Source organism: Protomyctophum parallelum (assembly GCF_964188405.1).
Source record: "Protomyctophum parallelum genome assembly, chromosome: 17".
Classification (NCBI taxonomy): domain Eukaryota; kingdom Metazoa; phylum Chordata; class Actinopteri; order Myctophiformes; family Myctophidae; genus Protomyctophum; species Protomyctophum parallelum.
In genome coordinates, this window is record NC_139719.1 from 20,346,101 (window position 1) to 20,367,607 (window position 21,507).

Here is a 21,507-nt window from a genome sequence, read left to right on the forward strand (position 1 = left end):
GACCTCTATGGAGATATGTTTTTTTTTGGGCCCAATGACAACGCCACAACAGGCCATTATATGAACTTTCAGTAAGTCCCGATTTCCTTAGTGGCTTCACAAAATCTGTCTGACTGCCCCCCTGATTAAAACAGATGGTGAGTAATTATACAATTTAGGCATTTAGCAGACGCAATTAATCTAGAGAGATTTACATTAAGCAAGAACAAAAAGAATGGCAATGCAATCACATACATACAAAGTAGCTATCATGAAACATGCGTAAGAATGCAACAGTGCAGAATATCTATATAATGAAACTATACATATAAACTATACATATATACTACTATGAAGTGCTATGACTACATACTGTATACAATGCAATTCTAGTGCTGTCTACATAACATGCTATAAGTCTGTATCAAATGCTATAGTCTACAAAAAGTGCTATCTAAGAGGGTAGGGTAAGTGCTACGGGCCATGATGGAGTCTGAAAAGGTGGGTTTTCAGACTACGGTGGAAGATTTGGAGTGATGCTGCAGTTCTGACTTCAATGGGAAGTGCATTCCACAGTTTTGTATGAGTGCATCGTTTTAATGACAGAGCTCCCACACATTCAGGTTCCACTGTAGGAGCCTATGCTGTAAATTCATGTGGAAAGAGTGACTTGCTGTGAAAGGGCCTCTGCACATGCTAAATGCAATCAAGCACAAATGTGCACGCACGCACGTACGCATTTGTGTAACTGTAAACCTGTTCATTGCGTGCTGATGCCAGCTGATGCCAGCTAAAATCTAGAGCTGAAATGTTACCTTTTTTGTCGTCTGCTCTCAAGGAGGAGATTACTATATACTGTACTGTAGTTGCAGCATTTTCTTTTTTTTATTAAAACAACAACCACCCATTTGTTAATGCAAATCCATTTTAATATCAAAACAAGCTGACCATCTTGGGAAACATGCATGCATACGTTGCATCATGCCATCTTGTGGTGGACATTTTCTCAAAATTAGACGTTTGCCACGGGAATACAATAAGTGGTCACTAATATTACCAGAAACCATATAGCAGAGAATGGGGAAGGCAGCTAATTGGATATTTGACCAACTATTATACCAGGGTATAGGCTACTTGTTTTAAGGACCACATTATGAGGTCAACTTTATGATGTAAACATGCACTTTGCCTCTTTCTTACATTATTTGACAATTTGGCCAATTCTTTTAGTATACCGGTAGTGTGATGCAGTAATGGTCCCTTTTATGTATTAGGACAATTATGTATTAAAAGTCCACCTGGGGAAGTGCACACACTTCCTTTGACTGATGTTTACCTCACAGCCGCCAACTGACTTGTATTGCATACCTGCATCGAGTGACCTTGGTACATAGAATTTGATCTATTGAAGATTCTGACCTTCAAATGTACATCATTTTTGTTTTGATTGTATTGCTGTATTTTTGTATTGTTCTTTCTGCTTTGGCAATGTAAACGTATGTTTTCTCATGCCAATAAAGCCCTTTGAATTGAATATTGCAATGTTCACACAGCTTATCTGATGGCGCTGATTCTGCTGTTAACTATAAGCTCTCACTCCTCCTGTCATAATGACATGAAGCTTTAGCTCTCTCTCTCTCTGTGAGAGAGAGAGAGAGAGAGAGAGAGAGAGAGAGAGAGAGAGACAGAGAGAGAGAGAGAGAGAGAGAGAGAGAGAGAGAGAGAGAGAGAGCATTAAGTGTCATAAATTGTCAGTGGCGGAAAAAGTACTCACAATCTTTACTTAAGTAAAAGCATCAAGTCTGCAATCAATTCTTACTCTGTTACAAGTAAAAGTCCGGATGTCAAAAAGTACTCATTATGCCGATTGTCTTATATGCCAATTTAAAGTTTTCAAATGTCTTTTGAAAATAGCAGATCTACAAGATCGCAATGCCTAGCTATTTGACGCATTGTGAGCTTGTAGATCGGCTATTTTCAAATGACTGAAAAATGTATAGGGCTATATATAGTGTCAATATAATACTTATGTTTTGTATGTTTTCAACTAAATGCAGTGAGTGGAGTAAAAAGTACAATATTTGTAAAAGTAATGGAAATTGTAAATACTCAAGTACAAATACCTCAAAATTTTACTTAAGTAAATGTACTACCACTGTAAATTGTGTGTGTATGCGTGTTAATACACTGGAAGGATTTACCAGCAGCGTAATAATAGCCTGTTATGTCCTGTGTCTCACTGACAGGTAGCCTACAATTTTGAAGAAGCAGCTCTGCTGAGGAAGAGGAAAAGGCTGATGGGAGATGATGGACGGCCGTGACCCCGAAGACCATGAGAAGAGTCGTTTCCTTTTGTAAAGATATTTTCAGTGACAGCGTGGATGTGGAGAGCACAGTGAAACTATTTGAAACGGGCAGGAACAGGGTGAACTGGCTGCCACTGTTTCCCCCCCCCCCCCCCGTGCGGGGACTGGTTTATAAACACACACAGTCCTCCTGTCACTCCCTGAACTTCCTGTTTGTACTGGCCAAAGACGAAGTGATTACACCTCCAAACCCGAACACAAGCGATTATTTTATTTATTTTCTTATCCCCCCCCTCCCCCCATTTTTCTCACATTGACCCTCTCTCCCGACTTACCACCCTCAGTCCCTCACCCCGTATTAAATATGAACATAGATTATGTACAGTGTTATGTACATATAAAGTTATTTCTAAAACTACCGTTCACTCAAGATGGATTGCTGTTTTCTGACAACGGACGGGAGAGTATCGCAGTGGACGGAGGGAGTTTCAGTGGTTTCTGTATACGGAACATAATATGCTCGATTTTAATTAATGTCAGTAATGCAAAGCAGAGACCACAGACCTGACAGAGAACTGACATTTCCCAAAACATCATTCATATCACATTTCTTTCAGCAAAAGAGGTCATGAGTATTTTGTGAAAGGACCACAATATTATGGTGTAACGGAGAAGATGTTTATATCGACAAAGTACAGCAAGGCCTCGTCTCAATCCACGGCAAGTTGTGGATTCATGCTTTTAAAATTCCCTGTATAAACAACAACAAATAAACGGACAGAAAATGACAAAATGTTGATAGATGATTGGTCAAGGATACATCTGGCTCTATACTTCTCTGGTATGGTTGTAGTTGTATTTCTTGCCTTCGTTGCACACCTAAAATGTTTGCCATGTTTGCAATCGTTGCATTGCATGTTCATGCTGCTACTGTATATATTGGTCTCTTCTGTGATCAATCCCGCACTATATACCGGTTTAAACAGCAAGTAGTAACATCAGACAGACGCAAAGACGGGCATGAAGCCTTGACTTATACTTATTCTCACTAGCGAGTCGACGTTGAAGTGCTGCTCAAGCCACACTGTGTCGATGAAAATGGTTTTGTTAAATAGCACGGGGAACTGGTTAACGGCAAGAATGAGGTTTTTTCCATTATACGGAACATAAAAGGACATTTGGGGAGAGAGATAAGGGGAGAAATGCTCTGAAACAAAAACGTACTATTTATCGACACTTCAGAGAAGATTATGAACACCTGTCGTAGACACAGAGAGAGAGAGAGAGAGAGAGAGAGAGTACAGTGTCTATGAGGAGATAGCAAAGTGGCAGACATCACAGATCTGTATTTGTTGCAAGAGGACTGGAAACAGGCCGAGAACAATGCTTAGCAGATGTACATAATATACACAACTCACGTTTTGTCTGAAGATATCCAAGGCTTTTCCTGTGGCTTCTAAGATTGGTGTTTTCATCCCGGTATGATTCCCTGTTATGGAGACAAAACACACGTTTAAGGACTTTGGGGGTAGACGTTCTATTTAAATGTTTTACAGTTACACAATCCTTTCCTAGGATTGCCTAACCAGCTGGTCTCTTCCTGCACACTCAGATAGAACACACACACACACACACACACACACACACACACACACACGTTATGTAATTAATAATTATGTATCATTAATTGCTTTTCCTCAGTGATGTGAGACAACACTTCGGGTACAGTGTAAATGTTGTTATAGATCATTCCATCCACTGCCAAATAGCACTTCTATTAAAATCAAATCTGCTTGATTCCACCTGAATTGCTGTCTCTTTTGTCCTTCCTTGGTCAAGTGTAAATTTGAATAGATTGATTCGACAGACAGACAGACAGACAGACATTTGACCGCCATTTGTTTGCACCAACGAAAGAGCTCGATTGCATCCTTAATTCAGAGCTGCCGGTTTGTTTGCACTGGATTACATCTGACAAGCACAGGATTATTCCTCGGCTCCTCGCCGACATGAGGCACGCAGTGCTCTTCTGAGTTTTTATTTATGTTCTTCTTTTTTTTCTCTCCAAGCCAGGAGTTGATATCGTAACTCATGTTTGACGATGATGATATAATGAATCAAACGGAACGGGTAATTATGAATTAATGCCCTCAGCGTTAAGACAGATAAAACGTTTAGACAGATGAGCAAGAAAGGAAGACGAAAGATCAAACATCCAAGATAGATCAGAGGCCTCTACAGTAATATCCCTGGTGTTCATTTATCCATTTGTAACTAATAGAGCTGTGCTGTAGGCTGAACACTCTCAGAGTAATGCTTGATTCATTCATACTCCACTGTACACTAGATGTACTGCTGCAAAAGGTCTTCAATGTTTTTCAGAGAGAGAGATGAAGCAGGGACCATAATGTCACTGACTACATACTGTATAAAAACGTTTTTGCAGATTAAAAGGTTTTCGTAGATTTAATTTCACAGCACTATGATCGGTGTTGTGTAAATTAATGGTTGGTTGTTTGTTATATCGGCCGATATATGCCATTATCGGCAGAGGTGGACAGAGTACTCGACCCCAGTACTTGAGTAAGAGTACAAATACGACCTGTTCAGATAGACTTCACTACAAGTAAAAGTAGCTCAGTCAAAATGTTACCTGAGTAAGAGTAAAAAAAGTGCGTGCTTTTAAATGTACTTAAGTATTCAAGAGTAAAAGTAAATTCAGGCCTGGACTGGCCACTTGACATACAGGCCAGCTGCGGGCATATGCCCGGTGGCCCACCCAATGAGTGGGCCGCTCCATTCATTTTCTGCACACGGAGGGATGTTTTTCAGTATAAAAGTGGTGGTGTTATAGGGCTTGTTTGTTTGTGTGAGCCTCAACAGAGCGAAGCAAGTATCTATCTGTGTGCCGGTTGTGGTGCGCCGGTCTGTGACAAATGTCAGGGCTGAATTATTTGCCCTGCACGCGTGCACGCGTGCACGCACGCACGCGCCATGAAAGACCTTTTCATTGTACAAAGAAACAAAACAGCCAGACAGGTTGTCTACTTGTTCTCATTACTTTCAGAATAATGCAGCTTTCAAGTACCGGTACTTCAGCTGTTTTTGTAGAGTTTTTTTTTTTTCAATATATGTTTATTGGTAATAGGTTTCAACAATTTAGTACAGTTTGAACATACCATTTTTTTCTCCCTCACCCCATCCCTCCCCCCAGTTTGTAGAGTTTTTGAGTGCAAAATCTGCAAACACTTTGCAGATAGAAAGAGGATAATTAAAGCTTTCCGTACAGCTGCAATGTTGGTGAGTTTGACATAATTTAATACAATTAGATTGGACTATGTCGGTTTGGATGTATGGGCGGTCATTGGCAAATTATGGCTAGTTTCCACCCTGCCATTAACTTGTGGAAAGATGACCGCCGTGTGCATATGGTCTATTGAGTATTCAAACATGAGTATTCTGAACATTTTGAGCATCTCAGAAAATCTGTAGCTCCAACGGTTTAGAAGTTAGAGCCATGTTTCAACTACAGTGTAGCGGTCATTTTAAATAGGGTGTGGTCATTTTCAGGTATTTTGTCCCGGATAGAGAATTAGCCATAGTTCCCAAGTTGTTTGCGGCGGTCATATTAGCCAATAACAGTTGAGATATTCTCTCCTAAATGAAGTGCATACGTACATATCTCAGCCAGGTCCTCTACTAAGTGTGCTCTATCGTTTTATCACCAAATTAAAACAATCAATTAATCAAAGATGTGCACAGCAGACATCCAGCTCATCCAGCTGTCCAATATAAAGACTGATTGATCTCAAGTAGCCACCAATTAAATTGGTCCCCCAGGGACACTATGCTATGCACAGCAAGGCCGGGTGTCTGCACTGCTTGGAGACATTAATTGAAGCGAATGTCACCACTTATTTGCTTTTCTTGAGACATCAATTTGTTTTTCTTTTCTTTTCTAAACGGAGATAAAATGTTTCACTAAGTACACAAAGCAGAACACAGTGTGTGTGTGTGTGTGTGTGTGTGTGTGTGTGTGTGTGTGTGTGTGTGTGTGTGTGTGTGTGTGTGTGTGTGTGTGTGTGTGTCAGTCACCTCTGGCTCTTGTAATAATAATTGTAATGTGCTCTTGTAATAATCGTTTTAAATTATCATTTCAAAAAATAAAATATAAACATAGATATTTCAAAATAATTGACAGTGTAAGCTACAAGCTTACATTTCACATCGATATACATTGTGAGTTTGTAGATTTGCTATTTTCACTTTATTTATTTTTTTTATTACATTTTTATCCCACGATTTTGTAACCCAGTTTAAAATGTTTCACCCAGTGCCAATTGTCTAATGTAATCATGGGCGCTACACTTCCTCTGCCAACCTGGGGGGGGCAGCGGACTGACCTCATGCCTCCTTCTATGCATGAGGAGTCCAAGCTGCTTCTATTCACCTGACAGAGGGGAATTTCCCCGGCCGGACGTAGCGCGTGGAAGGGACACGTTATTCCGACCAGTTCCTTTACCCTCCATCAGGCGCCCCGGCTGGCCAGGGGGAGGTAGTTTTAGAGACCAGGATTACGGCATGTTTTTGTGAGGGTATAACCTAGGGGACACGGGGAGAACATGCAAACTCCACACAGAAAGGCCCTTTCGCCAACCCCCGCCTCGGGTATGGGCACTGATGACGCGGAGGAGGGAACACGCCGCCAGTTCCCACAGCGTCCCCAGCGGGAATCGAACCCAGGACCTTAGCTGTGAGGCGACAGCACTACCAACTGTGCCACCGTGCCCCTGTAATTTTCACTATTAAATATAGGGCTTCGGTGGTTAATTCATTAAGTATATTTGGGTGCAGGAGAGACAGAAATGTATCTTGGTCTCTGGCTAAAAGGGTCTCTCTTCTCCCCCCATGTGGATTAGCCTGGCTAATAAACCAGACTAATATCACACTGTGCACCGACAGGCAATGTTTTTTTGCCAACGGCTGATTCGTGTCTGGCTTATTATATTAGCCAGGCTACATGTGGAAGCCGTTACCTTGGAAACATATGTCTAATGGAAACACGGGGGAAGCCTTTAGTTCACAGATATACAGAACCACCAATATGACAAACTACAGATTGTTTTAGTTCTGATTTTTTTTTTGTAATATGGATTAGTCAGGGGCAAGAATCAGAATTAGGTTATTGGGTTTACCAAGGTCAGGAAAAAGAAAATCGCATAAATTGCAGATCTACGGGCTCAAAACACGTCACATCTGCTATTTTTTAAATTTAGTTTGTAAACCGACAAAACAGTGTCAGTTAGATATCATTGTTTATAAAGCCTATTTCAGTTAACTAAAATGTTTGTATTTATTTAGTTAGTTTCCGTGAACAAACAGTGATTACTTTGTGAAAGAAGCTTTCACCGTCCATTGATTTGAAATAGATGTTTATCCCAAAGCGAGTTAGTCAAAGCTAGATGGATTTCGTTGTTTTCCCTCCACTTGGAAGAGAAGGCTGTATTGTTGCTGCGAAATCAAATGCTTTTATTTCTACCATAACAGGCCAACTCTGTTCTCAAGAGGACTCCAAATCAACACCACCTACAGAACAAGTGTAATAAAATTCTAAGGTTCAGTGGGTACTAAGAATTCAGACATTGTTGGAAATAATAGGCTGTATTTTATGGCTGTATGCACCCTGACAAACGTGGGAAAAGAGCCATTAAGTGCGAGGAACGCTTCTCTTCCTGTAAAAGCCTATTCATCAGAACATAATATATGCTAGTCTAATGTATGAGCCTGAGACATCTGCCGGGCTCATGAATAAGACTGTATCTGGATGTAATACATTTTTTCGGAGTGGTGCTAACCATCCTACACATAGCAATGTCTGTATGTAATGTCTGTCTGTATGTAATGTAAGTCACACACACACACACACACACACACACACACACACACACACACACACACACACACACACACACACACACACACACACACACACACACACACACACACACACACACACACACACACACACACACACACACACACACACACACACACACACACACACACACACACACACACACGTTGCCGTGCAAGTACAGTACTATGAACAGTACAGTGATTTTTTACGGCTCTATGTTTCCGAAACATATTAATTTCATGGACCCCCATAGTTTCACAAGCATTATGCTACCGACCCCCGATTGGCATTTCTATCTCTGGTACCCCGATTTTATATCGTAAAACCACTGTTAATTTAACTCTGAGAGTGTACAAATGTAACCATTTGTACACTCTCTGAGTTACAGACCTGTAAGGGTCCATTTGGTTCCTCTCATCTCTAATTGTGCCAGGTACCCCCTGGAACTCCTTCAAGTACCCCTAGGGGACCCCGGACCCCACTTTGGGAACCCATGCAGTACAGTACAGTACAGTACAGTACAGTACAGTACAGTACAGTACAGTACAGTACAGTACAGTACAGTACAGTACAGTACAGTACAGTACAGTACAGTACAGTACAGTACAAATCCAATGTGTTAATGTGTTCCTTCCTCACTTCAAACTGAAGCAGCTGAACCTACTAAACACAATTAGCCAGACTTTAACCACATCAAACAGTATTGCTTACATAAGTGAAAATAAAACAAAACAATATCACCAACCATTGGCGTCTTTGGAGGTAGAACCCAGGAGTAGATCTTTCCTGTTTGCATCTGGTGTTTTGTTTGAGAGAAAGTCTGAACCTCCAATCCTTTTCAGGTGCTCCAAACCAGGTAACGAGCAGCCATCTTGCTGCTGCACTCTGGGAGATGTAGTTTCTGAGGTCTGAGATGTCACGCTGACCATAGTTTTGGTCCATTTCTGAGTTTTGAGCTTTTGACAACTATACGAACATCAGTCCAGTCCAGTACAAACCAGATATAATCATTAAGGACAGTTTATGCATGCACTATGTGTACTATGTAAACTCTCAATTTCCATTTTCCAGCCATTCAGTTGCATGCATTTTTTTTCTTTTAATAATAATTTGGGGACCCCCCAAAATAATGTGGCGACCCCCAGAGGGGTCACGACCCAAGGGTTGAGAGCCCCTGCAATACAGTACAGTACAGTACAGTACAGTACAGTACAGTACAGTACAGTACAGTACAGTACAGTACAGTACAGTACAGTACAGTACAGTACAGTACAGTACAGTACAGTACAGTACAGTACCAACAGCACTTCAGACGGATCTGATTATTATAAACATTAGATGTTCCTCTCCAAAGTACTCCTACAACACCATCTGAAAGGTTGAAATCTCTTTTTTGCAAGTAGAAATATGTCCGGGTCTTGCAGGGTTAAGCGATGCGCTGATGGATGACTATTTCACGGATGTTTCACTCCTTTTCAAATGTCAGAGAACGATGAGTGTTCAAATGTCAGAGAACGATGAGTGTACAGTGATGATTTCCGAACCATGCAGCACATTCCCCCTGATTCTTTCTCAATGCATGTACTGTACAGAAGGTAACAAGACAACTCACCCTGTTTCTGTTTTCCTCCCAGAATTTTCCCCAGCGAGGGGTGGGATAAACTGGACAGCAGACGGCTGGACTTTGAATTTATCTAACTATAAACTTTCATGACAGCAGACAGCCTAAGTACAACTATAATTTATGAAAAGCTACTACAGTGAAGTCTGTTCACAGAAGTTGTTGTAGGATATGTGGGGATTATCTGACGAGGTACCATTTGAGTGGGCAAAACCTTACATAATATACTAAATAATAATACATTGTTTATAGGGTCAATATAAGTAAAATAATATAGCCTTTCCACAGGAGTATCTTTTAATATTTTTCCAAAAAGAATACAAACAGCCAATAGCATATTACAAAGTTATCCACCTCACTGGTGAAAGATCCAGGAGGAAAAACGGGCAAACACCGGGGTGAGTTGTCCAGTATTCGTACAGAATGTATGCACACACACACACACACACACACACACGCACGCACGCAGACACGCGCGCACACACACACACACACACACACACACACACACACACACACACACACACACACACACGCAGTTGTTTCAACTGGCCCTGACCACACATTCCTCCATAATGCCATAATGCTGCCACATCGCTGAGACGTGCCAGGGAAGTCTTTGTTAACCCTCGAGGGACACAAATATACACGTTTCCTCACCGGCTCTCCGAGTCTCAGGCCAGCGCAACACGTACATACAGATACAACTCACACCAGTGACCTATCGGCTATCTTCTCTCTTTGCACGCATAAATACCCGTCCGGGAGGCTGTGCATTCAAAACGCCCAGAGGGCTAGTGGTATACATGCCGATGTGTGTCATTCATAATTTCTGCTGTGAAAAGAGTATTGCTGGAATAAGTGAAACCTATCCGCGCTGTCCTGCTGTGTGTTTGGGGAGTCTTTAAAAAAAACAGCAGCAGTATAGCTGCACGACTCAATGAGATTTATGTGGGAGGATTTAATTTCTTCTCACATCATCTTCTAGCACAATAGCCTCACTGTGCCACTTTCTGATGTCTTGATCATGGGATAAAATCTGCATCTATAAGAAGACAGGAAAATGCACTGAACGTCAATCATCGGCCTCACATTTGAATAATACTTTTGACGTTAAGGTCTCGCTGGGAAAAGTATAATTATCCTTAAAAAATAGAATTCCATACTAGAAGGCTTTCTTATCTTTATCTTTAGTTGTTATATAGGTCCCCACCAAAGAGGTCCAGGTGTTATTTTGTGCAAAAGCGCATTATTGGCTATTTCCCCTACCACAAGCCCTCAATGAATTGCATTGAATTGCATTGCATTGCAATTGTTGTGCTAATTCGCGTAAATAATAGTATCCCAAGCGGCACACTTTACTACTTATTTCGATGTAAAAAAGCGAATTAGCACAACAACCCAACCTCCCTTGAGGTCAATAATAACTTTTGCACAAAATAACACCTGGACCTCTTTGGTGGGGACGTAACAACTACAAATAAATGTAAGAAAGTCTTCTAGTATGGAATTCTCCTTTAATCCACATGGATTCTCCTTTGGGACCCCGCAGCATGCAATCCTGCTTTTTGCTGCCCTATGAAGTATTTGTATTTATTTTCCTCGTTGTGCTGTCATGTGTAAACAGCTAGCTTCTTAACTTAATACGTGCCAGTATCACAGCCCCTAGCTGCAACATGTCTATACTTCTCCCAGTGGGAGCAATAAGGTGGGAAGTGGAGAGACATTTCCCTTCTCCCAACAACATATAAGGTTTTTATGAAATGTATGCTGGCTAGAATCATCCCGTGGTTGTTAGATGCAGATATTTTGTCTAGCAAACAAAAAGCATATATTAACAGGCAGGGTATGAATGAGCATGTGTTTTGCCTTAAAACAGGATAGATGATTTCAAGCACGAGTCATGTAGACTGTACTCAGTCTTCCTTGATTTTAGAGACGCATTTGGGACCCTTTCACATGATGCCATGATCAGGTCACTTGAGGAAATAAAATTACCTCAAGTGTACATCGACATAGTGAAAGATATTTACTGCGAGTCCTCCATGCAGGTTATCTGTGGGAAACAGCTAACTCCATCTATACCTCTAAAGGTAGGGATTCAAACTGGCTGCCCTTGGAGTGCAGTTCATTTTATAATTGCCCTCAATCAGTGGTTAAAGTGGTTATGTCTGTGTGCCCCCCACGGTGTGATTTCACCTAACCCAGTACAGGGCTTCGCAAGAACAGGGAAGAGAGAGTAATCGAAAACATGCTCGCCAGGACAGATTCATTTCTGGAATGGTCAGGCCTGGAAGTTAAGGACATTGAATGTGCTGTACTGTATGAGAGAAGGAGCCGGAGGAAATAAGTGGTACCACTCAAACACCGACACATGCCCTGATTTCAGAATAGCCACGTGTGTTCATGGACGGCTCCCTTCATGAGACACACTCCTATCTAGGGCATAAGTTTAACATTGCAGGTGAATGGACGGAACAAATTAACATCATCTTGCCCGAGTTCACATCTAGGTTGGACCTTATTGACAGATGCTCTCTACCCTTAACCATGAAGCTAGAGGCCATTAGACCAATAGCACTGTCTAAAGTCCAACACCTCTTCTCCAATGTTCACCTCCAGCAGAAGGTACCAAGCTAAATGAATAATAAAAACAGTGAGCTTAGTACGCAAGTGATTTTCCCTGAACACACACTGTACACAGCACCCGTGATATTATTCACCATCCTCAGTGGGGGGGGGGGGGGGGGGGGGCGGGCTGGCTGTACCGAATGTGTCATGGATTTATATCAGCATGCGCATATCTATCTATTGAGCATGCTGAATAATGATAGGGATGTAAGGGAGCTAGCTAGATCTTCCCTGATCCTCGATTTGATGAGACGCAGGGTCCCTTTAGCCAGGGAGCCACAGCCCCACTTCCTTTAGCCAGGGATTTAGGTTTATACATAGTCTGGCTTTTCGGTGGTGAGGTGACCACCGAACTACAACATGACGTCACGAGCCGCCACCTCTCCAGCCCTTCTCTGTTTTTACTCAACCACCGCTCAATGTTATTTCAGCTCCAGTGGTCAGCTCACCACCGGAGTGGTGGTCACCTCACCACCGAAAATCCAGACTATGAATAGGCCTTTTGAACGACCTCTGCGTCCAAGCCGGTGTGTCCCTGGAGTGGGCGCGACCCTACTCTGAGACTGTGGAGGTCTCAGAGGACATAATAACTGACCCTCTCACCTCTGTTAGAGCAACAGTGACCTACAGCGGACACACCCACCTGTTGACACCTAAGGGTGCTCGGCGGACCCTGTTGGATATGTTCCAACATACATCGGCAACAACAACACTGGACTGGACTCAAACTCCAGGGGAAACTGGCTTGCCTCCCCCATGCTGACCACTCTGTTTCCCATTCATTTCTAAGGAATGAGGACATTATCACCTATACAGTAAAAGCCAGGCTACAGATCCTTCCCACCAAACGAAACCTATCCCTCTGGTTTCCCTCCACCCATGCACCTCATTGCTTGCATCACACCACAGGGCTTGTTACAGAAACCATGTCACACAAAGGACATATCTAAACATTTTGCACTGTCTGAGAATGTAGTTGTACAAACATTCCCGTGTCAAACCTTCCATGTGTCAACTCCTCAATACTGACATTTTTGCACATCTCTCTCAATGAAGAGAACAGATCAGTTTTCATTCTTGAAGTGGCCTGAACCTTTGATTCTAGCTTAGAGGAAGCTGACCAAAGTCATTAAGTACCAGCCGCTCCTCCAGACCATCATTGAACTAGGCTATATAGGTGCAATCTACTCTACAAATATGGCGAAGACGCTTATACTTGTCAATATTTGTGTCCTTGTATTGTATCTCTTATGTGGACATAAATGATTAAAGTGTGTGTGTGTGTGTGTGTGTGTGTGTGTGTGTGTGTGTGTGTGTGTGTGTGCGTGTGTGTGTGTGTGTGTTATGACTGGCTCTGGGGCCATAACGAAGAAGGGGGAAACCACACCGGAGGACAATCCAAAAATAAGTATTTTATTTCATACTTGTATAATAGAAATTAGTAAATAGTAAATAGTAAATAGTAATCAAAGTTTCCAACTGAAACTGGCAGGGAAACATGCTGCCCAAAACTTAGAACCAAGAACAAACAAAAGAACAAGGGTGCTCTCCTGCGGCCGCCCCTGCAGCCTGTGGAGAAATGCAGATCTGTAGTGCTGTGAGAGCAGGTGTCTTAAATAGTGTTTGGGGAGGACACTGGCCAGGTGTCTCCCCTTCCACTCATCATCTCTGGCTCCGCCCTCCAACACTGCAATGGAACTGTTAAAGGCACAGCCACACATACACACACAGAACCCATATAGTAGACTAAAGGCCCAGGGGGCCGTCACATCCCCCCCCTCGAAAACAGGGTCCCAAAGGGAACCCTGGCCCAACATTTGTGCTACAAAAAAAAACAATCTGAAAATGTGTACACACTTTACTTTACAAGCAACCCCACTGAAACTAACCCCCCCAGCTCACATCTGCATCACTCTTTAGCCTCACCCACTCTCAGCAACTGGTACCTTGAAGCCTTTAAGAGGAAGGTTAAGACATAATGCAAAACAGATTATGAACACAGGATTAATCCATGAGGCTCCAAATAAAGCATCCACATTAAGTTACTTCCATTTGCCGATCACTTTTGCCATGTTTTTCCTTCCTGTGTGCATTACAAATGCAAACAGGGTGAAAACTCAATTGTGCCTTGTGCACCTGTGACACAGAAGGTTTCACAAATTTGACATTGACAGATTTGTGTCTGTCACGCTCCAGAAACATAATGTCATCACTTGGGCTGAACATTTTTCCCACAGAGCATCCCTTAACAGTTTTGGGTTGAGCTATCTCCAAATTAGGGACCCAATCAGCCACTTTGATGGACTGATTTTGTTTTTCAGTTTCATGACAAGTCCGACAGGTTTTGATGTACATTGCCACACTTCTTTTAACACGGGGCCAAAAGAACTTTTTGGACACTGCATCATAAGTTTTGCGCACCCCCATATGCCCTGACTCATAGTGAGCAATGCGCAAAACTGACTCCTGGAATTTGGAAGGAATGACAATTTGGAAAATTGAGTTTCCAATTATCCCATTGCCATGTGGCACACATTTGCGCAGCAGCACCCCATTTTCAATGAAGTACCCCTGTGCGCGATTTTTCACCTCCTGTTTGGAGATAACCAAACTGAACAGCTCTTTCAGTGTGGGATCGGCTTTCTGCTCCCTCACCAACTCAGCATGGGAAATGGACCTAGGAAGGTTAGACAGATATGCAGTTTTGTCCTGGCACTCCACGTCAACTGCAGGTTCTAGCAGCTGAACAAACTGATCTGCAAAAACCCGCTCCCCTGCCACATCATTTCCAAGTACAACAGTCACCCCATTAATAGGAAGAGCTGGTCTCACTCCCACCCTGACTTCACCTTTAAACAGAGATGAATAAAGCATGAAGTTGTGTACAGGGACATGGAAAACTGACATCTCCATGCCCAACACAGGAATGAACGACCCAGTGTTGGTCGTCTGAGAAAACGGCAGAACTGAGGAAAGGATAAATGACTTAAATGAGCCTGTGTCCCGCAAAATGGTTACTGGCACTTTCTCTGTGTTACCAATCAGCGACACATATCCTTTTGAAACAAATGGAGAAAAGGTACTTGACATGTTAGGTTGATCTATGCCACTCGAAAGTGACACTGCAAAAGCAGACGGACTCGGCCCAGGTGAGGCATTCTCATTACGTGACTTAAGCACAGGGCACTGGTGTTTCCAATGTCCTGGCTGATGGCAGAAATGACAAACATCAGAGTCATGTAGAGCACGACCAGCCGGTCCACTCCTACGCTCCGACTCCACTCCCACTGGTCCTGGCAGGGAAGTATTTTCCCCCAACAACCTGGCCTGTATCCCTGCCACCCCCAGACCCACCAACATAGTTCTGGCTGTCCCCCCTCGCTTTGTGCGTCAATGTGTATTCATCTGCAAGTGCTGCAGCGTCGGCTGCAGTCTTTGCCTTCTGTTCACAAACATACAAGGCCACCGGCTCAGGGACTGAGTTTTTAAACTGCTCTAGCACAATAAGAGCAGCCAGGTCATCGTAGTCTTCCACCCCTGAAGCCACACACCAGCGTTCGAAGTGTGTTGACAGGTCACGGGCAGACTCAAGGTAGGACTTATTATTGCCTCTCTGCCAACTCCGAAACCGCTGTCTATATGCCTCGGGAACTAGTTCGTACGTACGCAGCACTGCTGCTTTGACCACTGCATACCTACTGCTGTCTCGTGTAGACAGTGAGGCGAATGCCTCCTGAGCACGTCCAGTGAGCACGCACTGTAACAGGACCGTCCGGTCCGAATCATCCCAAGCACCGAGCGTCTGCCACCCGCTCGAACAGAGTGAAGAACACTTCCACCTCTTTCTCATTGAACTTGGGTACCAACCGTAATCTGTTCAAAATGTTGCCATTGTCACCACCTGACTCGCCCCCCTTTACCTCACTCATCGTACCATCTCTCACCAACTTGAGCCGTGCGCCCTCAATATCCAACCTTTTCATCTCCGCTTCATGCTTTAACTTTTCCATAGCCAAATCTCTTTCCTTCAGTTGTACTTGTAAGTCAACATCCCTCTCCTTCAACTTCAACTGCAAGGTTAACAACTCCTTCTGCTGTTCGAAGGTTAGCCCAGTGGCCCCCGCGGGCACTGAGACTAAGGCTACATCCTCCTCCTCACACGCATACTGCTGCGGGCTCAAAACGTGCTGCTCATACAGCATCTCCTTTATCATGACCTTGACCTTGTCTTTCCCCGCCCTTTTGTCCGGAATGTCAATGCCGTAATGCTCTGCAATTGACAATAATTGGTCCTTGTTAAAGGAATCCAAGCCCTCCTCTGATGGATCAGAAACAAAATCAGAAACCTCCATGGCAAAACAAAATCAAACAAAACAAAACAAAAACAACTCCAAGCCAACGGAAACAAAAGAACGTAGCGCATTCAATTAACAGAATGCCCAACAAGCCAAATTAAGTTGAGCCTCCCCTCTAACTGCCTAGCCAAAACTTCTCTAAATCTCAACCCTAGTCTTCAGGGGATAGTTGGGACAGGTAATTATGCACGTGAAACGTTGGCGAGGGAAAAGTCTCCAGCAAGCTGGCCACCGCCCCAAGGCCAAAGAAGTGCTCCCGAGCGTATAGCTCTAACCCTTTCTCCCCACACTATGTTTCTATCTAAATGCTCACAAGTCCCAAAGGGGAAATGCGCTTTGCCTTACAGAGTCAGCCCAACAAAAAATGACTTCAAACAACAAAGTAGATTACTTACGTTCTTAAGCACCGTGACCACAAGCAAACCCTCCGATGGTTCCCCCAAATTAACTTGAATAGAGAATCCCCAATGCTGACGTCACTGGACTTGCAGACTCCCCTATTCCCACGGCTCCACCCCCTTGCTGCCACAAAGGATAGGTGCGAACCTGAACTTGGCTAGCTCGTTAATTAAACAAGCAGCCCAAACTACAACAACAACAAAGTTTTGTAGCTTACCAAACTTTTAGCTTTAAACGAGCCCCCATGTTATGGCTGGCTCTGGGGCCATAACGAAGAAGGGGGAAACCACACCGGAGGACAATCCAAAAATAAGTATTTTATTTCATACTTGTATAATAGAAATTAGTAAATAGTAAATAGTAAATAGTAAATAGTAATCAAAGTTTCCAACTGAAACTGGCAGGGAAACATGCTGCCCAAAACTTAGAACCAAGAACAAACAAAAGAACAAGGGTGCTCTCCTGCGGCCGCCCCTGCAGCCTGTGGAGAAATGCAGATCTGTAGTGCTGTGAGAGCAGGTGTCTTAAATAGTGTTTGGGGAGGACACTGGCCAGGTGTCTCCCCTTCCACTCATCATCTCTGGCTCCGCCCTCCAACACTGCAATGGAACTGTTAAAGGCACAGACACACATACACACACAGAACCCATATAGTAGACTAAAGGCCCAGGGGGCCGTCACAGTGTGTGTGTCTGTGTGTGTGACTCTGACTGTCCAGAGCTAAGTAATCATGCAATGCAAACCACTGACCAGCCTGATGGATGATGAGCACCACATTTCTTGCGCTTCCATGGCCTACTCATTTACTATAATTTACTTACTTTGAAATCCCAATTTCTTTTCACATAACTATGAATTTTAGAGTGTAGCCCCCAGCCAAAGACCAAGCCCGCAACAGCCCTGCCAAGGGACATCGTGTGTGGCGGTCCGCGGTGTTAAGTGAGAGGCACGAGGACACGCTTCAAAGACTGGGGGGGGGCAAGACCCAGCCCACAACAGCCCTCAGCCCTATTGGCACGGTGGGTTGCACGTTGGTCTGGCGAGTGGGAGCTAGCCCTGGGTTCCATCCTTCTTCTGCTACACGAGCATTTACAAAAGATTGTCAATTCATAATCTCATGTTAACCGTCCCACGGCATCAAGGTGGAATCAAGATGGCATCAGAGATCCACAGGGAAGCCAAACCATCATTAGACCATCTTGTTTACTGTACCTTCTTCAGACCAATAATCAAATACCGTAAATAAACTGTTCATGTCATGTCATAAATAATCATTCATTTTATGCCGTACTGATTATACACTCGTACGTAGAATGGAGGGCTGCCTATTCCAGTCCGACAGTGTGAGTTCCGATAGTGTGACTTCCCAATAGCATTTGAGATTAACGGGAGGTCATGGTTAGGCTTTACAGTAGCTAGTTATAAATGCTCACAGTTGTATATGAGTTTAAGTCAATGTATTGCTTAAGCCTAAAAAGTAATTCCGATGGAACAGACTCAATTGGATTATAAAAGGACCATGAGAGCATGCAGTTGTACAGAGGATGAACATGAAACATGCAGAATCTGGAGGAAAACCATGTAATGGTTGTACTGCAGTTATACCGTAACTATAAGGGGGTTGGATGGTGGTAACTGTAACAGATATACAGAAAATGTATAAAGAATTGCTATATTTTGCATTGCATTATACTGTGGTGATAATAAACGGAGCAGAGACTTTATTCTCACTCAGATAATGTTCGCCAATTATAACAGGCCCACAGGGTCGCTAAGTGGTAAAGGGCATTTTAAAAACTAATTTGCCCAACCTTTTCATGTCACGATTGCAGAATGACTGAACCCAAATGCAGAGGTAGGCAGTAGGAAAGTTCCAATTAACTGATTTATTGAACCAAACACGGTCAAGCATACAACAAAATGTCAGCAGTAGCTGCATGCAGAAAAATAAGGAATGCCAAAAAGCTGAACCTTACAGGAGCACAAAACCAAAAGCAGAATGCAAACCTTCAAAAAGACACAAGACAGTGAAGTCCAAAGTCCAAACCATTCAGAAGTGCAACCGGCAACTCCAAGATCATCACAGGAAACAAATACTTATGTTCTGACAGTGTGAGTGTGGAATGAGTCCAGTTTTATAGTGAGCAGGTTGATTGTGGAAGTGTTCACATGCAGGTTTGTATTGTGGGCGTGGCCCTGCTGGGCTGGGGATGGAGTGGGAACAGGTGTGTGACAATGACTGAGAGTAGGAATGGAGAGTGGGAGTGGCTGACAGGGATGGTCTGTAGACCATGACATTTCAATAGTTTTTAGCTCAGTTATATATTAAAACTCTTTCAGCACCACCTGGTCTTGACGCCCGTGGCATCCATTACTTAATAGGCAATTAGACGTCTTGAAGTTTATGGCTACTAAACAGTTTTAACACTTTAAATCCATACACCCCAGCCAGGTCCTTGAGGTCAGCTGACCAATTGCTTCTGACTATGCCCTCAACAAAGTACAGGTCTAGAGGTGACCGAGCTTTCTCAGTGGCCGGCCCCAAACTCTGGAACAGTCTGCCCTTGTGGATTAGGTCCACTCGCTCCTTTCAAGTCGCTTTCAAGTCCTCTCTTAAAACTCATTTTTTCTCCATGGCTTTTGACTCTATTTGATTCTTGATTTTAATTTTTGCTTTTGCTCTATTGTACTGCAACTGTGTAGTTTGTTGCTCCCTTTTGTTTGTGTTGTTATACCATGCTATTTTTGTCTTGGTTTCTTTTTCTTTTACCTGATCCTGTACAGCACTTTGGTTGACCTTTGGTCTTTGTAAATATGCTTTATAAATAAAGTTTGATTTGATTTGATTTGATGATGTGTTTCACCATGTTAATGATGTTTGAGTGGTGCAACCACTCCAAGGAACAGCAATGTCCGTGTTCACCTATGTGTTCACCTATGTGCCTATGTGTTGGTTAATGAGCACCAGTATGACTATTAGTACCAGTAGGGGCGCTGTTGTGCCAGAAACACAGTGATACCGTAACCCATGTCTAACCAATGCTATGTCTAACCAAAGTATGCCTCCCGAGAGAGAGACCTCCAGTTCTAGGAAACACAGAATGGGGGGGACTTTTTTATTATTTCCACACAACCGGATCCCCGCAGGGCTGTGTCCTGTCGCCACTCCTGTCCTCATCTCCAAAGGGGATGAGTCGGCCTACAGGAGGCAGATTGAGCGGCTGCGGAGTTGGAATATGCTTATTTTGGGAGAACTACAGTGTCTTAGACAAAGCTTCTAATGCTGTTGTTTTGCGTGCTTTTTGGGGATTTCTCCCCACAGAGTTGAAGGGACTATACTGCATGGAGTACACAGCTATACTTTAAAGTCCTCACATCAAAGGTATCATGATGGTTTCTTTCTTGTGACAGTTTCAAAGTGAATGCTTAAGCTATTCCTTTAGTTTCTCAGTAGGACTTTGGGGCTCTGTTATTGACATGTTGAATGTGCACAGAAGGATCTGACAGGATGACTGCTAGTGCGCCGCCACACGCAACTATATCTATGTTTGTGCTTTGCATGACTGGTGTATTCATCCCCCATCTAGGATATATCTGCCACTGTTCTCCCACTAAGTTAGAAAAGTTGGTGAAAAGTTGTAAATTACTTTGAATAAGGTTTTGCATGGATGAGCCAGCAACTTTTCATACAGGAACAGGACTCCCTCCGACTACTGACTAGTGTGCCACACTCTTCAACTGGTCACTCTTTGTCCTTTGACTGTTGTATTCATCCCCCATCTAGGATATATCTGCCACTGTTCTCCCACTTATAGAGTTAGAGAAGTTGGTGAAAAATAAGTTGTAAATTGTAAATGTAAATGGGATGAGCCAGCAACTTTCATAAAGAACTCCCTCCAACTATGGTGGGCGGCGGCAAGTTTCCTCATGGTTGCTACTGTATGATGGTGGTCCAATTCAGTGTCAAGAACAGACATTCCCCCACGTCAAACCTTTAGTTTGAAGGAGTATGTCGTTATGAGGGACACAAAAGCAGAGAGCATGGTATAGGCGTGGAGAGCACGGATGCTACAATAACAGATGAATGGATATGTATTTTGTTGAGGGGACTTGTTGCTGGGGGAGACAATGTAGGAATGCATGAAGTCACTGGTGCACATCTGCCCTGTCAAATACAGAAAGCACGGCATAAAATTTAAAAAAGATTCTTCTTGTCATTCCAGTGCAATTTGTACGCACACCCTCCTACTGTATGTCTAAGTTTACCTCTTTCAGAGAGCTGGTGATGCATGCTGGCAG

At 43.2% G+C, this 21,507-nt stretch overlaps 1 protein-coding gene across 1 annotated transcript in view; it reads left to right on the forward strand.

Moving 5' to 3' along the window:
• The window catches only part of uts2r (urotensin 2 receptor), a 54,812-nt gene extending 50,906 nt beyond the window's left edge, over nt 1-3,906 (forward strand). Inside the window, exon 4 of the mRNA XM_083787879.1 lies at nt 2,226-3,906. The gene's annotated coding sequence lies outside the window, so the exon portion shown is untranslated. The remainder of the gene's footprint in view (nt 1-2,225) is intronic.
• The last annotated feature ends 17,601 nt before the right edge of the window (nt 3,907-21,507 follow it).